Source organism: Nipponia nippon, unplaced genomic scaffold (genome assembly GCF_047370975.1).
Source record: "Nipponia nippon isolate SJK-2023a ecotype South Korea unplaced genomic scaffold, ASM4737097v1 scaffold_1, whole genome shotgun sequence".
Lineage (NCBI taxonomy): Eukaryota > Metazoa > Chordata > Aves > Pelecaniformes > Threskiornithidae > Nipponia > Nipponia nippon.
This window is the reverse complement of record NW_028262290.1, coordinates 3167470-3190294: the sequence shown is the minus strand read 5'-3', so window position 1 is coordinate 3190294 and position 22825 is coordinate 3167470. Positions and strand designations below refer to the sequence as shown.

Below are 22825 nucleotides of genomic sequence, written 5' to 3'. Positions count from 1 at the left end.
TGGTAAAGGTATCTACAGGACCACCCTTTTGCTTAATGTTAATGAAAACTGCCTGTGTTCCCCACATTAATCTTCTTTGCCTATTAATTATTTCACACTAATTTGAAGCTCCTAATGGCTTTTCTGCAGCCAGGTGAAGTCAATTGCCTCCTTGAACTCAATTTTGTAGCAAACCCAAAATAACCCAGAAGTTGCAGAAAAGAAGAGGCAATAATTACAGTAACTCCAATAAAAAGGGAAAAAAGGGAAAAACAGGACAAGCATTCAATCTTTCTACTTACAATACTTAACATGGCTGTAGTAAAGCAGCTCAACGCCTCAGAATTGTAATGTATTTATCCCCAATGAACCACCGAGAGCTATGTCTGTGCTCTGTAAAAGACAGTCACAGAGTTCCTGCCTCTGCATCTTCGCTCATTTGAAAGCTTTAACTGAAGTTATAACATCATCTTTTGCTGAAAAAACTTCCAGCAGGAAGTTACTTGGTATCCAGACTCCCCTTTTAGACCCTGAAACTCCTGTAAAGAGTAAAGTGCAGGTAGGGAGCAACTTCCTCCCTGAGATTTAAAACCATCCACCCCAAATCCTCACTTTGCCTCTATTAATAATGATTAAGCATCACCTGGATTCAAGTCCTGTGGTTTAACCCCTTCCCAACCCAGCTGAATGGACATGTCTCCCCCATCAAGCACCTTGTTCCTTCCCCAGGACGAGGGGACACATTGCAAGGCTTCAGTTCTCCCCTTGAAGAGTTTTCACAGCATTGACCTAAGTTATCCAAGCGAGTAACTCTTTATTGAAGACCATGATCCACAATGAGAGTCTCTGGCACTAGGAAATCAAACTCGAGGGAGACAAAGAGTTTGATTTCTGGCTGCTAGCCCAAGAGTAAGAGACATGCTAAATTCATGTCTTTGTTTTAGCTTTTCCACAACAATTGACCTAAAAATGAAGAGGTGGAAGAAGATGAAGGAGGCAAAGAGGGAAAGAGAAAGAGTAAAGACAAAGCAGCAGCTTGTCATGGGAAAAAGAAAATGCTACAGAAAACAGACAAGCAAGGACTGGTGGATGCACAGACTCCTACACCCACCCCAGACTAGTCCTCTGGCCACCAGTACTCAACAGCTTCCCAGGGTGCTCCTCCCTGGGGACTCTCTGGTGTCTGATCCCATGCTTCATACCAGCCCTAGGTCTCTTCCACAGTCAGAATACTGTTTTTGTCTTCAGCTGCATTTCCATTTCACATAAACCACAGGAACCTCATTTATACTCATGACCTCTGCTCTTCTGTTGAAACTGGTCAAAAAAGTTTCAACAAGTACCAGCATAGAAAGGATTGGCCAAGAGCACGATTGGACAAGGCTCCTTTCCTCAAGGAAAAGAGCTTAAAATAGAAAGGGAAATGGAAAGGAATGAAAGAAGCAGCATCGTGTCTAATGTTGCAAAGTTGCTCCTGGCATGCAAGCTTAGGAGATTTTTATTTCCTCCTGTTGAAGTTTGAGTGAAATAAGTGATAAAGGGAAATGTAAGCAAAAATCACACTCATCAGGCAACATGCTTTTCATCAGGATCAGAAAACGTGATGCTGTTTCACGTGGCAACGCTCTGAAGCTCTTTGCTGTGGATTTGTGCAGTGGCTTGCAAAAGACCTGGGTCTCCTCAGCATGGCCACAGCACAAAGAGGGGCACCAAGGGGATTACACATTTAACTAATGGGATGAAGCTGGTGTTGGCATCAATCCTCTTCCAACCCCCATTCTCACACAGTGGGGTCAGTGGATTAAAAGACTTAATTACCTATGGGTAACCTCGGTGTTTCTGTTTGCATTAAGACTCAAACTCCTGTTCACTTTTTTAAAATCGCCTTACTGGGTTGGTCAAGTTCTCCTGAACATACAAAATAAAATTTTCCTAGTTTTAGAAATGAAGCTCTACCTGAAGGTATCTCAGCTGGAAGAACCCATTTTGTCCCACCCATCTGAAAGGAAGATATGTTTAGTACCTGCCTCCTCCTCCTCTCCCCAAGGGAAAACCGAAAAGGTGGGAGGTCTCTCACCCCACAGCCTTGCCCTGAAGAAGTACCTTACTCCCACCTTACTCTGCCATGAGATACACTAGAAAAAATATAGAGCAAATGAGAGAAAAAAACACATCTACTTTAATAGAACAGTGGTTTGTTTTTTTTCTTTGAGAGACCTACCATAGCTATAGCAAGTTGACCAAAGGAGACAGAGTGCACAATACCAAGGAGGTAAAGCAGGCTGGAAGAATAATTTGAGGTTCGTCAGGATCCCATCTAGGCGTACATTTTTTCCTTGTGCTCTCTGAAGTAGAGTTTCATTAACCTTTGTAAAGCCTCTGAGATTTGTGCTTTAGTTAACATGTCCCCAGAGGAGTAATTGCAACGCACAGTGTCCCCAGCACAAGTGTTCCTCGTAGAGCTAGTAAGTTTTAACTGGAGCTTAGCATGGCTCTTTCTTGGAATCTCCTAGGAAAAAAAATAAAGCTATAAATATATATACAATCCGTATCTCCAAAAGAAAAGATAAATACAGAGCCTATGCCAAGGAAATCCTAAGAAGCCAAGGACAGAGGCTATTCAGACAAAAGGTTCCCATACAGGTGAGGTATCGGGCAGTGGGACCGAGACTTTGCAGCTTGGCAAGTGACTGTGTACTGCTGGCACAGGAGGCATCACAAGGGACAACCCAGGCATGAAGAAGCAGCCCTTACAGAAATCAAGAGAAGGAAAAGGGTGGGCATTAACTTGTAGTGAAAGTCAACCTCAGAAATTAAAGAAGATACAGAATTAAGACACTATCTCCTTTACAACCTAGCTGAGGAAAGGGGCTGCACACAATCTGTGCACTGCCATTTTGAATCAGCCAAGAGAGAAGTTTTTCCCTAAGCCACCTGGATGGAGCATTATACCCTGAGGTGCTTTGCCATATTCCCATCATCCTTGCCCCTACCATGAGGAAAACCTCCCCTTGCAACTCTAAACACAGCACCAAGTCCTCAGCCACAAAAATGCATATCCGTGTACCCGCAAGAAGCAGTTCACAGAGAAAGGAAACACGAGTTATTTTTTTACAGTGCAATCAAGATTCAATCAGGTTTGCTTTGCATTATTTCTATTTAAGACATCTAGTTGAGATGTTTTTATTCTCTTTTGTTTCCCTCTTTAGCACATATGCTAATAAGCAACTGCTGAAGAAGAGAGCAGCAAGACACTCTATGTGCACAGCCAGTGCTGGTATCTTCTCAGCCTTGGAGCTCGCCCTGCACGTCCAGGGTAGCAGGCAGTGCCAGCGTATCAGCTCATGTATACAGAGCCTGGCCAAGGAGATTTGCAGCCGTGCCAACAACTCATTGTTTGGCTTTGCCAAACTACTTTGGATCCATGTCCCAGAGGGTACCTCTCCACCAATCTCATAGCAGTAGTCAACAAAAACAGCCCCCAAGCCCACCCACACAGTATTAAGGCAAGCAAGAGAGACAGCCAAGTAGTCCACTAAGAGAAGAAGTTGTCTCTAGAGCCAACCCTGAGACGCACGCGTTCATTCTGATCCCACTGGGCACTGACTCTTCACCGAGTGGAGAGGTGTCCTTCTTGGTGAGCACCACGTCATTCCATGCAGCCAGATGTAAGCAATAGCAGCCCTGCCCAAATTTGCTCCAGCTTTGAAGGTAGACTTTGTGACTGAATGGCAAAGCTATGACTAAAAGCCTGGAGAGATTGCACAGAAAACCTTGACAAGGAGCAGAGACATCCCAGACAGCATCAGAAACAGCATTAGAGAAAGGTGCTGGCATAAAGTGTCACCCAGAAGATGGGATACACCACACAGTAAAACAAAAGAGGTGAGATGAAGCAGAGATGCTGGATAGAGGCTGCTTCCAGCTCATGGTGCGAGGGCCCAACAAAGCTCAACAGAAAAAGTCCCAATCGATCAACAAACTTCAGTACATAATTACCCTAACAGTTTATTTTAATTTATTATTAACAGGTTCCCTGCTTTTGAAAGGGCACTAGAACTATATCAGATCTTTTCCAGCAGCACATTACAGTCTGTGGTTTTCAGTCTTTTATTCTCAAGCTTGTTAAAGATGCTAGAAAGTGCATGGAGGCTTGCAGTGCAAAACCTGATATTCTCTTCATCTGTATTAAACCATATTGCTGCTAGAAAAATCTGTTCTCATCCTATACTCCTTATTAGGCAGCAGTGAAAAAACTAAAAATAAAAAGCAACCAACTAAACAAAAGACCCCACACTGCCTTCTAATTTCTACAACAAGAAAAACAGCAGCTCTTGTTGATTTAGTAGAAGGAAACGTCAAAGACTCACAAGACCATTAGTAGAATAAAAAGCCCATCACTTCATCGTGGTAACATGATGGCTAAGAGTGATTTGAAGGTCAGGTGAGCTTGGCAGCCCATGGGAAATGAGTTGGTGGGATTCTCAGTCTTGTTTCTTCCACTCAAATATCTACAAAATTAATTAAATAATTCAGAGAATGATGGCGACTCTTGCCACAGATATCCCCATTTGTAGAGGTGCTCTTGTCCAGATAGGAGAATTAGGGAGAATGTTGATTTTTCATGATGGTTAACTGCAAAATAGACTTAAAATTTTAAGTAAAATTTTAAGAAGGATAAGTGCAGAGCGGAACTGTGCAATGGATTAAGAAGCTGCTAATTCTGGCAGAGTGTGGAATTTTGGCTTTGGTTGGACAGTTTTACAATTAAGAGTTTTTCTCCATTTTTAAGCAAAGGGGAGGCAAACTTTAAAAGGTTTTGCATAATTCTGATGTATTACCAAGACGCAGTTAAGGAGCTTTTAAATAAAACAAAGCACTTTGATTCATTTATTTTGCTGGTAGTGGATTAGGAGAGAGTTAAAAAGACAATTCATTTTTGATTGCAATAAATCAATGTACTGGAAAATACCAATTCATTTGCAAACTTTCCCTATCAAATCCCATTGCTTCCTGCTTTCCAAAACGGAAAGGCTCATCATGTTCCCTTCCTCGTGCTCCAAAGCAGTAGCAGAAGCAAGCGTTAAGGCGATGCCTGCCTGTATTTTTAAAAGGATACCCAAGTCATTTAAAAAAAGGCAATTTAAGATGTTTGACGGTTTGGTTTGGTTTGTTTAATGATGATGTGGTATGAGTAGATAAACAAAACCTGAGTGAAAGCAGTGTTTTGTTTGCACTGCTATATTCCTAGGATAGTCTGCAGTCCTGTGCTAATGCAAACACAGACACCAGCACCAACAGTATGTGAAAATGCAAAGGGATTGACTGAAAAACAAAGTGGAAAGGATTAATCTTACACTCACTGCCTGAGCTGTTGGAAATGTAACGTGAAAATAGCCAACAAAAAAGATGAAAAATCCAAATATTTTTGAAACGTCGTTATTTAAAGATTTATGGGTGATAAAATTACAAAATACTGTTTTTATTTTTAAACTAGCTTTTAATCAGTCTCTCTTCTGGTCTTATTAATGCACTCAGCACTAATTGCCTTATAAAATATCTTTTAAAAGATCCAGGCTATTAATGACAAAATGTAGATGATTTTTTTTTTTTTCTGATTAAGTCCATGTCATGAAAGGAAGCGGTAACAGAAAAATCAGCCATACGAATAAAAGACAGAAACCTTTAAAACTATTACCTTACCACAGCTTTCCAGTTGAAAACATCCAGGTAAATAGGTGGTTTTTTCACTCCTTTTAAATTATAGATTCTATAAACAAAATCCTGAAATGTTAAAGTTTTTACATTTACCAAAAAGACCTCCAAAGCATATTGGATAAAAGGTTAGTAAAAAAAAATGAAGAAGAATGTGTGATCCCAGCAGATAATATGTATAATTCATGAGATAATCCTTACTACCAACGTACCAGAGAGGTTCCAGGGTTGGCATGAACCACTAATCTAACAGGAACAATGACAGAGATGAGACTCAGTGCATCAATAGTGGTGACACTCAGATGGAGATGAACGGCAAGGTGGGAGAAGGGAGTGCTCTCCTTGCTGCTCTGGCCACTGGCACCCAATGAAGTCAATTGGTCTCTTCCCAGCCCCTTGGCATGTGTGAGTCCATAGAGAAGAAGAGTTGGAGGAGGACAGGAAAGCATGTGCATGAGAGTTCTGCAGGAAAAGGTGGTGTTGCAAGATGCAATGCTGGACCCCAGTGGAGCTGCAAGCTTCCTTCAGGGTCAACCACGCTTGTTCCAGCACAAGGCTGAAGAGTCTCTAGTGTAGAAAACGCCTTTTTTTGCCGTCTCCTTCCTCTTCATCACTTCCTTTCTGGTCAGGACTAAAATTTCAGACCATCTCAAGGATACAGAAGACAAATTGAACCTGCAGTATGTAAATACAACATTCTTGGAGAGCCCTTGCAGTGTCATTGAGATCTGCATGAAGAGTTTTTACACACCAGAAGCCCCAGAGAGAGAAAGTGAGATCTGGGGTGATAGGATAGCAGAAATTACTGAAACAGAGACAAAGTATGTGCAATGGGAAACAGTGACCAAGCAATGTGACAGCTGGCACCTATCTGTGGGAAAAAAAAGAGTGTTTTGCAGATGGACAGTAGTGCAAGTGCTGGAGCAGATTTCCAAGTTCAGAACAAAAGTACCAACTGATGCACCCTCCTCTTCTGGAGACCTTCAATTATCCAGCAAAAAAGGAGCAAGATAACTTACTTGATGTCCTAAAGAGAAATGAAAAAGTGCAATACATCCTTTGCCATTTATTGGTAGTCTTTATATGTTTAAATAAGAAAACTATACTAATAATTTACTCATGAAAATTTATGCACCTTCCCAACATTTACTGAATGAAGGAAGGAAAATTACTTTTGTTTACCTAAGATTAACCATAATAGAAACCATCTGGCCCAAGGAACTAGCTCTTTTGGAAGAAATCGTAAAACCCATGCAGGGTTTTATAATCCATATGTACAAAACGCCATAGGCCATTCAGAAAGGAAGATGAAATACCATCTGCCATAACTTCTGGAAGTCTCCTAGGTTTGTTTCTGTGGGACATCGTATACAGATCTGGTCCTCCACAGCTTATGGGAGCTGCAAGTCATCAGCAGAGGTTGTAGCAATGGCCATAAAACGTCCTGTTTCTTGTTACAGAGCTACTGCTGCAGTTATTGACTAGAAAGGAACGACTAGTACAAAAGGCACAGGCTCAGCTGTCTCTCCCTGGAATCGACGTGGACCAGATTTTGAGTTCTTTGACCCTGAGCAAGTTACTGGGAAGCCCTCGTATTGTTCATCGCTAGTGCGATGGTCAATGTGGGCAAACATTACAGAATTAGTCTTTTATTTTTCATATACAGAGGCACACACACACTCATCAACAGTCCTTCTTCATCTACTGAGACAGAAGTAGAGGGGAACATCATCTTACGGCTATTTGTTGATTAGAAAAAAATGCTTTTCTTTTTCAAAGACAACTTCAGGAATAATCTCATGGACCTGTTAACCTACAAGGCAGCCTTTAACCCATGCAGAACAACACAGCCCATGATAGTGCTAAAAAATAAAATAAAAATAAGAGACGAGTTCCTTAGAAGTTTATGTAAAGCTACAGAAGAAATGTAGTTGTTTCACCTGGAATGTGATTTGGACAATGAACTTTATACCCATGCTTGCACAAAAAAAAAAAAATAAATAAAAAAGATTGCACGGGTGTTAAAATTTATTAGAGATTATTGTATTGCCCTCTGCACCTTCGTAAAACCAAGAATATCCTTTCCTTATGGGTAAAACAGCAGCTTGTGTAATGCACTGGGTCTCAGCCCTAACGTGCAGGACTGATCCATCCTCAGGCCCATTTGTGCATTCAGTTGCAAGACAAAAATTGGCCTTTTGCTGCTTAATTCAGCAGAACTTCACTCTCTCATTCTCAGCATGACTCATTAAATATCTGCAGACCAGATTTTGCTCTTCATCTTAATCAAAAAGACTCTATTATGCACTTGAACATAGACTTTCTCCCTTTCTTCCAAAATAAAACTGAGACATAGGTTGAAGTGTTTGCCTAAAAAACCAAAATCATCCATGGCACTGCAATACTGATGAGCATGAGAAAGTGGAAGTGACAGGAAACTGATGAAGAAAAGGCTGAATTAAATTTTTTAGACAACTGGTTTATTAGCTAAAGCATTCTGGTTTAGGTCAACATATACAAATGACAAACTCAGTAACCTGGTTTCAGCTGAAAGTTTTTTTCTTCCTCCCTTTACCATACTTGAAGCAGCCCATTGCAAGCTTTTCAGAAGGAAATGTTTTCACACTTTGAACCAAAATACTGCGTATTCTCAAAATCTGCCCACATTTAAACCCCCAAAAGAACAAGAAAACTAGCAAAAAAGAGGTTTTTTCCACAAATATTTCAGTCAGTGCAACTTTTCTTTCTTTTTTCCATTTTCAGACAAATTCTAAACATATTTATCAGCCATAAGGAGGAAAAACTTAAAAAGTAAATAGAAATCAATTATTTACATCACCCCACTGAGTACCAGTACCACTGCTCATGCAGAGAGAAATGCACATACAAGACATAGCAAAGTGGTGAAAAACAAAACACAGCTGAAAGGTTTTGGCTCCAAGGGCAAAACTCCTGGAGACCCGCAACCTCCACAGGAGCTAACCCTTCAGTCCCTTTGGAAAATCTAAAGGAATCCCACAGTGGACATTCATTTTAGGGCTGTAGAAGTCATTCTGTTAGTAACCCAGGAAATATCATTTTGAACTCTTCCATGTCCCTCTTCCTCCTGTAGCCTCTCTTCACACATCCTTGCAAAGTTCTGCAATCATTTTCTGACACTCTTTCCATGACATGTTGCTACAGCTGAGGTCAAAGAAACCCCTCCCTACACAAACTCCCTATCAAACACTACAAAAGGGTTAACACCCTGATTGTCTGCACACATACAACCGTTGCTGTTATTAATGGGAAATCTGACCACGTTAGCAGTGGGTTGCCAGCAATGGCTCTCTGGATTTTCATTGATGTCAGGACTACAATAATAAAATATAATGTTCTTGCAGAAGAAATAGAACTGCTGCCAAATCCCTGCTCCCCCACATTCCCTCATGCTGCTGTTGCATCAACCAGCATTAAATGGTTTGGCACAGGCAGCTGGAGCCTGTGCCTAGCATGTTTGGGACAGGGGGTTTATCCATCCACAAGCCGAGTGGCCAGAGCGGCCACTCAATGAGGACCAATCTTGGGGTGACTATCTGGGGATGCTGGACTGCCTTCTCTTCCTTTCATCTCCTTCTGCCTCCTCCTCCTTTCCTTCACTCCCTTGGCCTCTTACTGAACGCTATTTCCACCCACTGCTTCTAAAGTCAGTAGCAGCCACTGCCATGCAGATCTCACGAAGCAACTCAGGGAGACTGAGATGTGCCACATCCCCCATTGGGCAAAATCCCCTCCTCGCTGCTCCTCAGGAAGAGTAGGTTGAAACTGAAGGGCCCCCAAAATGCCCTCTGTCTCTGTTGCCAGGATGGTACATCCCCGATGCCCATGTTCCGCTGCAGCAAGCTTCAGCCCATCCTTGCAATTTGTTGTCTGAACATGGTCCTGAGCAATCTGGTCCTGCTTGAGCAGGGACGTTGGACTAGATGACCTCCAGAGGTTCCTTCCAACCTCAACCATTCTGTGGTTCTTCAACATGCCATTCATCTTCTTCCTTGAAAGAAACAGTAATGAAGACCCAAGGATCAGAAGCGCTATAGGCTTCTTTCATAAACATATCTGGACTCCCTTCCAGCCCATTGTGCTGTGCAGAGGCGACAGGCACTGTGCAGCAGAAACTCTGCAGGAGTTGGACTACATTGCTGCCCAAATGGGTAAAATGGTGCTGCTCAGGGGCAACCAGAGATCCTTAGGTGCTGAAAAGTTGCCTCCCACGGACTTGTCATCATCTTGCAGCAACTAGGTGTTACCCTTGCACCAGCCTCACTGGGTGACCACGAGACAGCTCATGTAGACTGGGTGGTGCACATGGATCCACTGGGAAAGGAGATGCTTTGCAGACCGACTTCTCTGCTGTATTGGATTGGTCAGTACTGGATGAATGTTGGATGAATGAAATCCAGGAGAGCATGGACAAGACCACACTGAGCATGCAAAATGCCACAGTAGCCAATTCATCCTGAAAACAGAAAATATCTCCTGTTGGATACAAAGAAAAGAAGTCTTGAAGGTCTTGAAGGCTTGTCTAGAAGGGAGGGATCAGCAGTTAAGCATCCGCTCAGTTCCAATGAGTTCACTGTCTGGTTGGAAAGTTCATCATCTGGTAACTTCCCTCAAAACAGGTCGAAATCAGAGTTTGGCAGTCTCACTCACTCACACTCCTATCCCACTCCCTGCACTGTGCTAATTCCACACTTGAGATGGTTTAACATCCCCCTGAGATCTGAGGAGAAGGTCAATCAGCACTTCTCTTCCAGTTCATTGTAACGAGCAGCCCAAGCAGTTAATATCAGTTAGTTAAAGTGAATTGATTTTATCTGAAATTCCTGCTGCCGCCTTCATGCGTGCACACACATCGTTGCAGCTTCTATAATTAGAGCACACCAAGAGAGAAGCAATTTGTAAGGAGAATGACATCTCTAAAATGCTTCTTTCTCACAAAGGTGTTGTGTGCATGTCTGGGGGGAAAAGCTTGCATATTCAGGAGGAAAGCCTCTGTAATGATGCCACTAGGCATTAACTAGAAACCTAATTGGTTTTGTCTTAGTGTGTAACAGTCCCAAGCATAAAAAAAGAAGAAAAAACACATATGCACACACAGGTGCACACGTGCACACACCCCTCGGCCACCTGTGCTTAATCAAACAGAAGACATGTACAAAATAATCAAAATATTAGCTAACATGCTAAGCATAGTGTCATTAGACACTATGGATCTGTTTACAGTGCAAAGGCATGAGACCTACACGATCAAGCCCGGGGTAAATTTATATAGGTTGAGATTTGCTAACAGCACAGTGCATAGTGCTCTGATCCATGCTGGTATTGATGTTGCTCCAGACCAAGAGCATTTTGGTTTACCAAATCCCAAACCTCTTCTGTTCCGAGGCATTTAAACGAGGCAAGATGTGCTTGCTGGGGAGCTGCATCCACCAAAATGCTCCCACCCACAGCCAACCCAAGGCTGCTTGCTTGCTGGATTTGGTGCAGCTAAAACGTGTGCTTGACCCTGACTGGGGTCTCACTTGAGTCGTGAGGGCTTCTTTTGTGTCCCCTTTTATCCCCGCAGATCCATGCCAGGCACCCAAATGAACATGAAGCAAACCTGCTCCAGTCTCTGGGCCTCCACAGCTGAGATTTGGGGTTATTTTTGCAAGCAAGAAGAGCACAAGAGCTCACCAGATTGTGGGCCATGCTCTGTGCAAGCTGAGGGCAAGAGCAGGGTGATGGTCCCAGTCCTGGTTCTGGCCCTGCACAGGTAACCTGCAACATCTGAAGCTCTCTCCCCACTCCGGTGAATCCTGTCTCCTGTTTCTATGGAGGATGGAGGGGGAAAATCCTTCTGATCCTGCCCGCAAGAGTGGGTGGAGTAAAAGCTTTGGGTCCTAGTTCCCCTGGCTGAAAATGGGATGGAGCACCTCCCACCCATCCTGCTGGTAAATCCAGACAACCTCCTGATGCAAGAAGCTGAATATACATCGAATAATATTGCACTGCGTACTTAGCATACAGGTGATCCAAAAAGACTGATAAAATAATCTTATGATCCCTTCTAGCTTTAAAATCCATGATTGCAAGAGCTGAAAGACATGCCAGAAAAAAATATAATGCTGCTTACCATTAATGCCAAGACTAGACATATTTTCACCCAGAATCATGGCTAAATAACAGAATTTCAAAACTTCCAGTAAACTTTTGCACCTATAAACTGGCTGAGTAGGTGGAAAACAACACTTTAAAAAGGAGCATTTTCCAGCAGGAATGCGTCATTGAAAGCATGCTCTGTCTAAATGAGCTGGGATTATGTCTGGGGACTTCCATGCCATTGTCTTAAAATATATTAAAAAAAAAAAAAAATCAGACTTCACAGACAAGGAAAGTTAAAATTCTCATGCCTCCATTAAAAAGTTGGAGGCATACATTTCTCAAACAGGTTTTGGTTTGTTTTAAAAACAAAGTGTATCCATGCACTGGCATCTGAATACCTTGCCCTCGTACATTTTTTTAAGCTTGTTAATTCAATCAGAGCTCTATTACAGTCTCTCTGTCCTCACACAGGAATTGGCTGCTTAATGCTTAAGCTCAATGGCCATAAGCAAGATTCATCTGACTGCTACAGAGTAGTATTTTGCACACAATAATTAAAGCACAGATAGTTAGTGTTGCGCTATAAGCCAAGGCATGAGGAAAGGCACAATCCTATTTCTTTTTGAATGCTGAGCTCCCATCCTGCCATTACTAATGATACTTTGCACGGCAACGGTGAAATTCTCCCAAAGTTTTGTATACTCCCCCACTACACAGCTATGGGAGGAATCACCAAAAATCCCTCTTCCCACAGGAAAGAGGTTCATAGACCCAGTGTACACCAGCAGCCCACAGCATCACACTAGTGCGGGACCAGATTACCCTGGTAGTCTCCAAATTGAGCCCTTGGGACATGGCATCTGTATTGAAGATGCTCCAGAAGACCCCAAGGGATGCTCCTGCCCTGGCACATGATTACCCATCACAGCATTGATTTTTACAGCTACAAGAAAACTCCCATTTTCTTGCACTGATGCTAAAGCTTAGGACATGGATGGGAGGTGGGGTGGGATGTGGAGGGCATACTATTCCCAAAACAGCCTCCGCCTCTATTCTAAACAGTGAAAATCTCAAACAGCAGCTACAGCAAAAATCACTCACAGTTGAAATGATTATAGGCTCGTGAGGCACTGCCTGGAAAACAGCTTACTAAAAAAAAAAGCAATACCAAATAAGAAATATGTTTGCTGCATGCATGAAGGAGCCACATTCCCACATTCCCACCTTCCTTGGGTGCATTTTGGTAGTGCTCGAAAACAACTCCCAGTAGCTGGTGAGCTCCAAGACACACAATGAGACAGAAGAGCTCTCTAACCCCTGGCTGGCATCTGAACCTAGGTCAGATGTTACCTATGTCAAGGCTGGGCAACCTCATGTGCAGGGATGTGGTACAGCCCAGGTTCCACAACACAAACATCTGTATCAAATGTCGGTCTTTTTAGAGAAAACCCATAAGGATCCCCAAAAAACCCTGCAAAGATTTCCTGTCCCTTGCCTAGCTATCATCCGATTGGACCTCCTCTTCACCCATCTCATGAAGGGCATTTTTTTTGTAGAAACCAGCCCACCTCTGATAGGGGATGGGAGACACAATTGAGCTGTGGAGAGCAGCACCGTGCATGCACAAGGCAAATGGCACTGGAACAGGTTGCCCAGGGAAGTTGTGGATGCCCCATCCCTTGAAGTGTTCAAGGCCAGGTTGGATGGGGCTTTGAGCAACCTGGTCTAGTGGAAAGTGTCCCTGCCCATGGCAGGGGGGGTTGGAATCAGATGATCTTTAAGGTCCCTTCCAACCCAAACCGTTCTATGATTCTATGAAATCTCCCTGAGTCGGGATGTCCACATCATGGAGGTGGGCAGAAATATGGTAAAGGGTCTGGAAGTCCTGCAAGCAAACATGCCTTCAGCTTGGTACGGGCAGCCTTCCCCCTACCAGTAAGGATCAAGAGCTGCCCCCATCCCTCCACCCAGACAGAGCTGGCAGCGCCGCACTGAGCAGCATTCAATTACGAAAGCAGCCTGCAAGCCGAAAGAGAGATGAAACACTGAGGGAGGAAGAAGCCAGCTCAAATAAATGGATAATTGCCATTTAATTCCCGTGTATTAGATTTGGCAATAATTACGGTTAAGTCAATAAAGCAACTTTGACTTGAGCTGGATTTCACAATGGGACAGACCAATCAATCTGTCTGAGAGGCAGGCTCCCAGCCCTGCCAGGGAGACCTCAGGGCGGGGGTAGAGGAAAGGCCACCGCCCGTCTGCCACGTGTTGAGGGAAATGGTCCTTTATGTGCCAAAATGAGCATTAGGTAAAGATCCCATTCATGCTTTTCCTAGATTAGGCAGCCTCGTTCATGGACAAACGCAGCCGCTTATTCCTACAGCTCAATTATGCTCTACAGCAACAACCGGCCACCTGGCTGGAAAGATGATGCTGTGCCAAGTGTGTCTGCCCATCACGTCCATATGAACACAACTTAGGAGGAAGCCTGTGTAGGAGATTCGCTGTCAGGCAATCGGCTCAACAAAGTGAGCTAATTAAAGCTGCAGCAAGAGAGCTGAAAACTTCCCCGTGACAACTGTCTCACAGCTTGTCACTCCAACCTGGCTGCCCATCGGCAGGAGGAGCTGCTCTGGCAAGGACGCCCGTGCAACCTGCCACCGACAGTGGGCAACAGCAAAGGTTGAAGGAACCACCATTGCAGATGTTTCTAGTCCAATTCAATAATAACAAACATATTTCCTGTCCCCCGACACCAATAGGTGTAAAATAATTCCTCTGGTTTACAGGTGCAGCTCCCTTTCCTTAAGACATGTGAAGCCCTTGCTTTTTTGGCAAGCTACAGTCTCCTTCGGGATGGACAGTCTCCTTCTACTACAACACAGAGCAGCTCATAAGAGTAGATGGAAACGAGGTGAAACCACAGAAGTTTGAGCTCAGCAGAATACATACCAAGATGGCAATGCAACCAAAACAGAAATGTGCATTATTTTAAATTATACTGTATTATATACAATAGAATTATACATTATATACAGGTGCTCTAGTGACTTGCAAGACATCTGCGCTATCCAATAGCCACAAGAAACTTTGAAAAGCAGAACAGAAAACCATGACAAACAGCTTTCGGTGAGAATACAACCAGGCATTGCACAGTCTCTCAGGCTCTATATTCTCATAAACCTGGAAATGCCTTGAGATATTGCCATTAGTTTCAGCGGATTTAACATACATAGGGCACAGGCTCTTGCATTCAACAGCAGGATGCATCATAGCAGTATTTACCCATATAGACTGAAACTTTGCCACTATGAAGTAAGGACCTGTTCATCCTCCACTGCTTTAAAAAAAACACACCCTGCCCCCCCAAAAAACCCACCCAACACTTTATTTAGGAATTCAAAGCAAGGTAGTAAATTAACAAAAATATCTAAATTCTTCTGGTCATTTGTTAATGTTAGAATATTAGTGATAATTCTTCATATTACAGTAGGTATATGCATGTCTTGTGGCTACGTGTACACCCAGATACACGTAAACCATTTTACAGCATATTACTTTTTCATTGCAAATATTTTCCTGAGACGTCCTAGAACGAGAGCACATTAAAAGCACCTGCTACTAAATCTTTGCTAAAGCCTCCAAATTTCTCATGAAAATCCAAAGTGTGCTGTTAATGAAATTGTTGAGTTTTTAACGTATGTGTCATTTTGATGAATGTAGAACATCATTTTCATAATGTATTACATGTTTCATGGACTTCTGGGTATTATACCATCTTCTTGATATTCCAGGAAAACAGATTATTAGCATAAGTAGGAAGGAAAATAGAATCATGGAGCCATGTACGGTTAGAGAAAAATTGTTTCAAGGTAAGAATCACTGCGCAAAACTTCCCAAGCACTTGCTCAGTTCTCCAACCACTAGATTAATACTCTCCAATCCTTGCAATAATTTAATTAAAGTGATCAGCAGATGAGAAGTAATACTGCACCACTGAATCTAATTAAACTTCAAGTTTATCCTCTAGAAATCAAGAAAAATATATATTTCTTCAAGAAAAGACATTTATTTTATTCTGCCAGAGGAAAGGATAAAAGAAAAAAACAATCAATTTTGTTGATAACATCTCTCTCTCCTCTCTCTCCCCCTGCCTTGCTAATGACAATGCTTGCCTGGCTAAATAATAAAATAATACGCATTCTGCAAAGCTAATATTCCTGTTCTGAGCTGTCTGAGTCACTTTGTCCCTTCCCACCCATGCCATTTTACTAGCAAAACAATAGTGTCTTTGTAAAAATGACAACAAAAACCAAATGGAGGGGAGGTCTTTACCATGTTGGAACCTGTCAAGAGGAGAAATAAAAATTTAGACCTTCTTACCTCTATTTGGCAATTGTACATCTTGCAAAAGGCTCCCCCTCCATCCCTGTCCCATGCAAGTATTAACTCTCTAAGCTTGATTGGAGCTTCATGCCAAATTAAAGTAGGGATGCTGAGAGGCAAGGTAACCTACCCTAAGCGGGTAGCAACAAAATGACTTATGGAGAGTATTCTCACTTTCTGCTGCCCAAATCTCTGCTGCCAAAACCAATACCATGGCCTAAACCTAAGCGTTGTCCAGCACCTCCTCACTAGAGAGGCATGCACACACACATGGTAACAACTTGTGCTTGCAGACAAGACCATTCTCTCTCCACTTGGCTTTCTTGAAAAATCATGCTGAAAAGTTCTGTTACTGTAAGCACAACACTGAACACTAACTAATGCAAAAATGCCAAGTGTTAAACATTTAACTAAACAGGTACGATTTCTGAACTAGGCTTGCTCAATTAACATTTTACTGCAGCAACCTTCAGGGCAATATTGTCTTGGTAATTAAATATTTTTTCTCCATCCTCTTACTGAGAACAGGCTGGTTTTACTCTGCTTTTTCTCATGGTCAAAGAGCAAGTGGATGGGCAGTAAAAGAGAAACAGCTGTATAAAAAGGTTCATTTGGCTGACTCAGACCTTCCCTAGCAGCATGCTTTCCTCCTGATGCTACATCCCCTTGTAGACAGTGCTGTGCCCAAGCTACTGCATCAAGTGGGCATGGGTTGTGCATCCACACCAGTAAAGCTCCCAACACAACTGGTTGCCTCTGAGGACAGGTGGCCAGGAACTGACTCAACTGACCTACAAAATAAGAACAGGCACGTTGAGGAAAAGTTCTACAGCAGTGGTGAACAGCAGATGCCTAGAAAGAGTAAGAAGGTGGAAATCACACATGCTACTGCACAAGCATCTTCCCAGCTACTGACCACTTGCTTCTCGGGGACTTCTTGAGCAAGAATTGCTTTCTGTGGAGTACTCCACTATGTTTAGTCTCCCCTCAAAGCCACATACACTTTCAGGACCTGTAACAAACTACAACAAGGGGTTCAATGACATGATCGGAGCTGATCGAAGCTCCCCTCCTTCTTTTTGTTCTGAACACGACACCTGCTACCTAAACATGATGTGTGGAGACCAAACACAACTCAGTTGTCACAGCCAGGAGATGGGCTCAATATCAGAATAAAGATGAAGTTGCTACCCAAAAACTGTGCAGAGAACCACTTTGTTAATGAAATACCATTGCTACAAACCTTGTAGCTCTAAATCCTTAGCAACTCTTCAGGGGAGAAAAAAGAGAATGAAGGAAAGAATGAAAGAAAAAGGTTTGCAAGATGAAGGGGTCTTAGTAGCTTTTTAGAGATTTCTACTGCGTCTACCGTACTGCTGCTGCTCTGCACATGCTTGTAGGGTGAGCCATATAATCACCTGAAGGAAGATGATTCAACATCTTTCTGAGCCAGCAGGTCAACAGTGCAAATCCCAACTGAGCAACCTACTCAATGAATCATAAAACGGAAAGAAAGAGACTCTCCAGGCCAGCCAGTCCCTTCCCAAAAAGGGAGGCAGCACAGAAATGCCCCTCCACATACCTACTCTCATTGCCTAGTCTCATTTTAATGCTGTTCAAGCAGCAAAGCTTGTTCTTCATTTCTTAAGACTATTCCAGTGTAACACATCCCAGTGGTGATTTATTTTCACTGCAAAATGGAGAATGACACTGATCTCTCCATAGAAGTCTAAGTTTGCTTGAGGGCCTTTTGTATTAATCGGTCTTAACATTTTTATTGTGGTGCTGCCCAAAAAAGCCCACAGATTGTGCCTCACATGCTAAGCACTACAATTGACTTCAAGTCCTTACAAGCTATTGCTTACAGGTCTGCCATGGCCCTCTTGGTAGTTCAGATGCATCCTCTCCAAAAGATTTCGCAGGCACCTCTTTCTTTCCTAGTCAAGACCCAAAACCAGACATCTTCTTATCTACAAATGGTAAATCCCCTTCTGGATGTCTTACAAAGAAAGAAGGAAAAGGTAGTAGTCTATAGACCTATAAGCCAAAAACTCCCATATTTTATTCCTGTCTGATAGCACCTCAGGGAAATTGATTCACTGTGTCAGTTGATTACTGCATCCATAAAACAGTGATGATAAATACTGGACTAGCGCTCTGGGGTGGCATGAAGGTTAAATTGTAGGGTGGCTGAGATGTTTGGATGAAAGGCACTAACCATAGGAAAATTATTATTATTTATTCTCATGGGGGCAGACCACAGCTTCATTAACTCTACTTGAAGATGTACATTCTACAGTAAGTGTAGGCGAAGCTAACTCCAGCAATGTTCAGATCCCGTCTGTGCTCTGCACAGAGTCAGCTCCCTTACTGAAACAGAAACCAGGCTGAGAAAACACGCTGCCCTCAGTTAGGATCAGCCTGCTGTCCCAGCAGAAGGAGCACGGTCTAATGCAGAACAGCAAGATTACATTTGATCTACAGATGTATTTCAGCTCTTTAGGGAGAGGTATGCAAGAGACATAACCAGGTGGAAAGAGAAACCTGTCATCATGCTATTGAAGAGAATATACGAAGCATGAAAGAGTCATGAACAAGGAGAGCTAGGCACTCCCACACCAGTTCCTGCTCAGCCACTGATTTATTGCATGGCATTGGGAAACTTGCCTTCATACTTGTCTTCAGTTTGCTTTTGTGTGGTTCCATGGACAAGAGAGGAGCCCCACAGAGTGCAAGAGGGAGCAGATAAAAAACTGGCAACAGAAATGTAATTCTCAGCCTGGCCACCATTCACCAGCAAAACATCTCTCCACAGGGCACACAGCCAGCTTTTTGTACCAAGATGCCACAAGAACAATGGCAAAAGAGCAGAATCACAGACACACAGAATGGTTGAGGTTAGAAGGGACTTCTGGAGGTCGTCTGGTCCAGCCCCCCTGCTCAAGCTGGGCCACCTACAGCAGGTCGCCCAGGATCATGTTCAGACAGCTTTTGAATAACTCCAAGGATGGAGACGCCACAACCTCTTTGGGCAGCCTGTGCCAGTGCTCAGTCACCCTCACAGTAGAAAAGTCTTTCTAGACTAGATGGACCCCTGATGCAAGATGGCAGGTCCTTCCCTCCCCATGCAGTCTTTCCACAGTCACCTGCCACACGAGCCCACGGTGTAGCCCATCTTCCTCTTTTCAACTGCACAGAGTGTTGGAGTGTACCCCTCCTTGGGCAAAACATCAGCCTGTGCAGCAGGACTTCAAACTCTGCTATCTATTTATTGAAACCAAGACAGGAGATGTAGCAAATGAGAAGATCTTTGAGGAAGGCTGAGCCCACTCAGGTCTCCAATGACAACTTAACTTCCAGATTCAATGAACCGAAGCTACTTTTCATTATGACTTAGCGAAGGATAAACACTTTAGTCAGCTCCCGGCAGTCAGCTTTTGAAGGACATTGAGTGGGTGGCAGAGAAAACCTGAAAGCAAAGCAAAAAAAATCAGACTCTGCAGCATGGCATTATCTGGAGCTGGTCTTCTGGCATGCAGTGCCTCTCCTGCTGTTGTCTGGAGGCCTCTTCCTGATAAATCATATCATCATGCCACACTGCCACTCCCCAGGCTCACCAAACGAAGACCAGCAATGCCCAGCTCTACTTCTCTCTGTTGAACATCTCCCAGATGTTTATCCGTATTTTATTAAGCGTAAGGCACAAAATAAATCTGGATTATCAATGTATCAGTTTGCAGAGGTAAACGTGGGACATATCCCCTTCTCCACTAAAAGGGACAACATAGCTTTGCAATAGCCAACACTACTGCTTGAACTTTTTCAGGGGAGTGGTGTTTTTTCTGCAGACAGAATTAAGCATCCATCACACCATGCAGTTTGTCAGAAGTGCTGAAAAAGAAATCGGAGCACAGTATCCTGGTAGGACAATCGAGCTCTGGGGAGATGAGCCTCATTCTGGTTCATGCAAACCATGGCTGATAAATCATTACTACTACTCCCAGGTAAACAGAGGTCTTCCCAGCTGGGATCCTGCAGTGCTCAAGAAACACTGCTCCTGCTCAAGTAAAGTAACTAGCAGGGTAGAGACGGACAAAAGCAGAGCTTCAGGAGTGCAATCCCCCTCCCATACTCCTGATGGGCAGTGATAATTATATGTCCATTTGTTCATACACTAGAGCACAAACCTCTCCAATACCATCTTTGACTCGTAGCCATCTCACAGTGGGGCTTGCAGCTTGATGGTGAAAAACCAATGAACAAATCATGATTGATGCATTTGTTGTCAGTGTATTGGGTTTGTGTGGCACTGTTTTAGTGGGGGGGCTACAGGGGTGGCTTCTGTGAGAAGCTTCCCCCATGTCTGATAGAGCCAATGCCAACCCGCTCTCAGACAGACCTGTTGCTGGCCAAGGCTGAGCCCATCAGTGACAGTGGTAGCGCCTCTGGGATAACATATTTAAGAAGGGGGGGCGGGGGGAACCTGCGCAACTGCAGCTGGAGAGAAGAGTGAGAATATGTGAGAGGAACAACTCTGCAGACACCAAGGTCGGTGAAGAAGGAAGGGGAAGAGGTGCTCCAGGCACCGGAGCAGAGATCCCCCTGCAGCCCGTGGGGAAGAACCCACGCTGGAGCAGGGGGATGCCCGAAGGAGGCTGTGACCCCATGGGAAACCCACGCTGGAGCAGGCTCCTGGCAGGACCTGTGGAGCTGTGGAGAGAGGAGCCCAGGCTGGAGCAGGTTTGCTGGCAGGACTGGTGACCCCACGGGGGACCCACGCTGGAGCAGCCTGTTCCTGAAGGACTGCACCCCGTGGGAGGGACCCACGCTGGAGCAGTTCATGAAGAACTGCAGCCCATGGGAAGGACTCACGATGGAGAAGTTCATGGAGGACTGTCTGCCCTGGGAGGGACCCCAGGCTGGAGCAGGGCAAGAGTGTGAGGAGTCCTCCCCTGAGGAGGAAGGAGCGGCAGAGACAATGTGTGATGAACTGACGGCAACCCCCATTCCCTGTCCTGCGCCGCTGGCAGGGAGGAGGTAGAGAAATCGTGAATGAAGTTAAGCCCGGGAAGAAGGGAGGGGTGGGGGGAAGGTGCTTTAAGATTTAGTTTTTATTTCTCATTATCCTACTCTGATTTGATTGGGAATAAATTAAATTCATTTTCCCCAAGTCGAGTCTGTATTGCCTGTGACAGTAATTGCTGAGTGATCTCCCTGCCCTTATCTCGACCCACGAGCCTTTCGTTATATTTTCTCTCCCCTGTCCAGCTGAGGAGGGGAGTAAGAGAGCGGCTTTGGTGGGCACCTGGTGTCCAGCCAGGGTCAACCCACCACAGTCGGTATCCACTCCAGTACCTTTACGGCTTGTGCTTAATGCAATGGAAAGTGCTGTGGAACGTTAAATTTCCATCTCGAGGACGGACAGCCCTGCAGGACTGAAACTGTTGCTGCTGCCTGCTGAAAGGGATGCGCTGGAGCCAGCTGAATTCCTCAGACACACGCGGGCTATAGTCTTCCTAACTAGGTCCCTCAGAGAGGCCTGCATCTGACACGTGAAGGCGAGCTTTGCTGCTAATATACTGGATCCAAAGAAGAAATATTGAAATCAATACTTCAATACTTATAAATCTGAAAAAAAAATAGACAAGTTGAGGATTCTTCTGCCACAAGAGAAGTAACACAATAACATCAAGGAAAGGTTTATTTTTCTCTATCAATATTAAAGCATTTAAAATCTATTAACGAAATGCTTAGAATCACCAAGGCAGATAGCATCATCAGTGTTGTATGCATGTGTTTAGCCGCAAACCTCACCCAAGGATGAACAAGTTCAGCGTGTTTGCTGAAGCTCTGCACTTGGACTGGTAGCCTGACGAGCAGCAGAAGTTTTCAGTCTTCCATTTCACTCTTCATTTCCCCTTCAAGAAACGCTTTCAACACTAATTTCATTATTGACTATTTTAGCAAAGAGAAACCCCTAATCGAGTTTTTAACTATTTAAAAGGAAAGCCTTTTGGTTTGCCTTTAGCAGCCGTAAGCTCCACTTAAAGTCTACAGCAAACAAAAAAGCTTCAGCTTCGACTTCCAGCCTGTGCTACCACCATCCAGGGAAAGTGCGTGCAGCCTTTCTGCATCAAATTCTGCCCAAAGCCTTTCCAGAAATTCCTCCCTTAAAAGAAGGTATCCTTCCACAAAGAACAAAAAACACGAGACGAGCAAGCACCGCAGACTGCCAGGGTGGCTACCAGATAGCGCATACTGGGCAACAATAACTGCAGGAATGGTAAGAAAAAGGAGGAGGAAGTTCTAATCTTATAACATCTGGGTCTGAAAATCAAAATGTATTTCCAAACCTCACTTTCCAATATACCTCAGAATTCTGAGGAACGCAATAATTATCCCTAATTTATGGAGGGAACTGTAGCAGAGAGAATTAAAGGCTCTGACTCACACACACTAAAGCAAACAGGGGCAGGAGCACAGACGGGTTTACCCCAGCAAGTGCTTGCCCCACCAGTATGGATGACCCCCTGGGCAGATGGGTGGTGCCAGTCACGGCCCGAAATATCCATAAAAACTCTCTTTTGTTGGGGCTTTAAGATAACAATCAGGTGCAAGCCAC

The 22825-nt window shown here is 43.8% G+C and overlaps 1 protein-coding gene across 9 annotated transcripts in view; it reads right to left on the bottom strand.

The window, feature by feature from the left end:
- Nucleotides 1-22825, bottom strand: part of TSNARE1 (t-SNARE domain containing 1) — a 500311-nt gene that overhangs the window by 336310 nt on the left and 141176 nt on the right. The window lies entirely within an intron of this gene.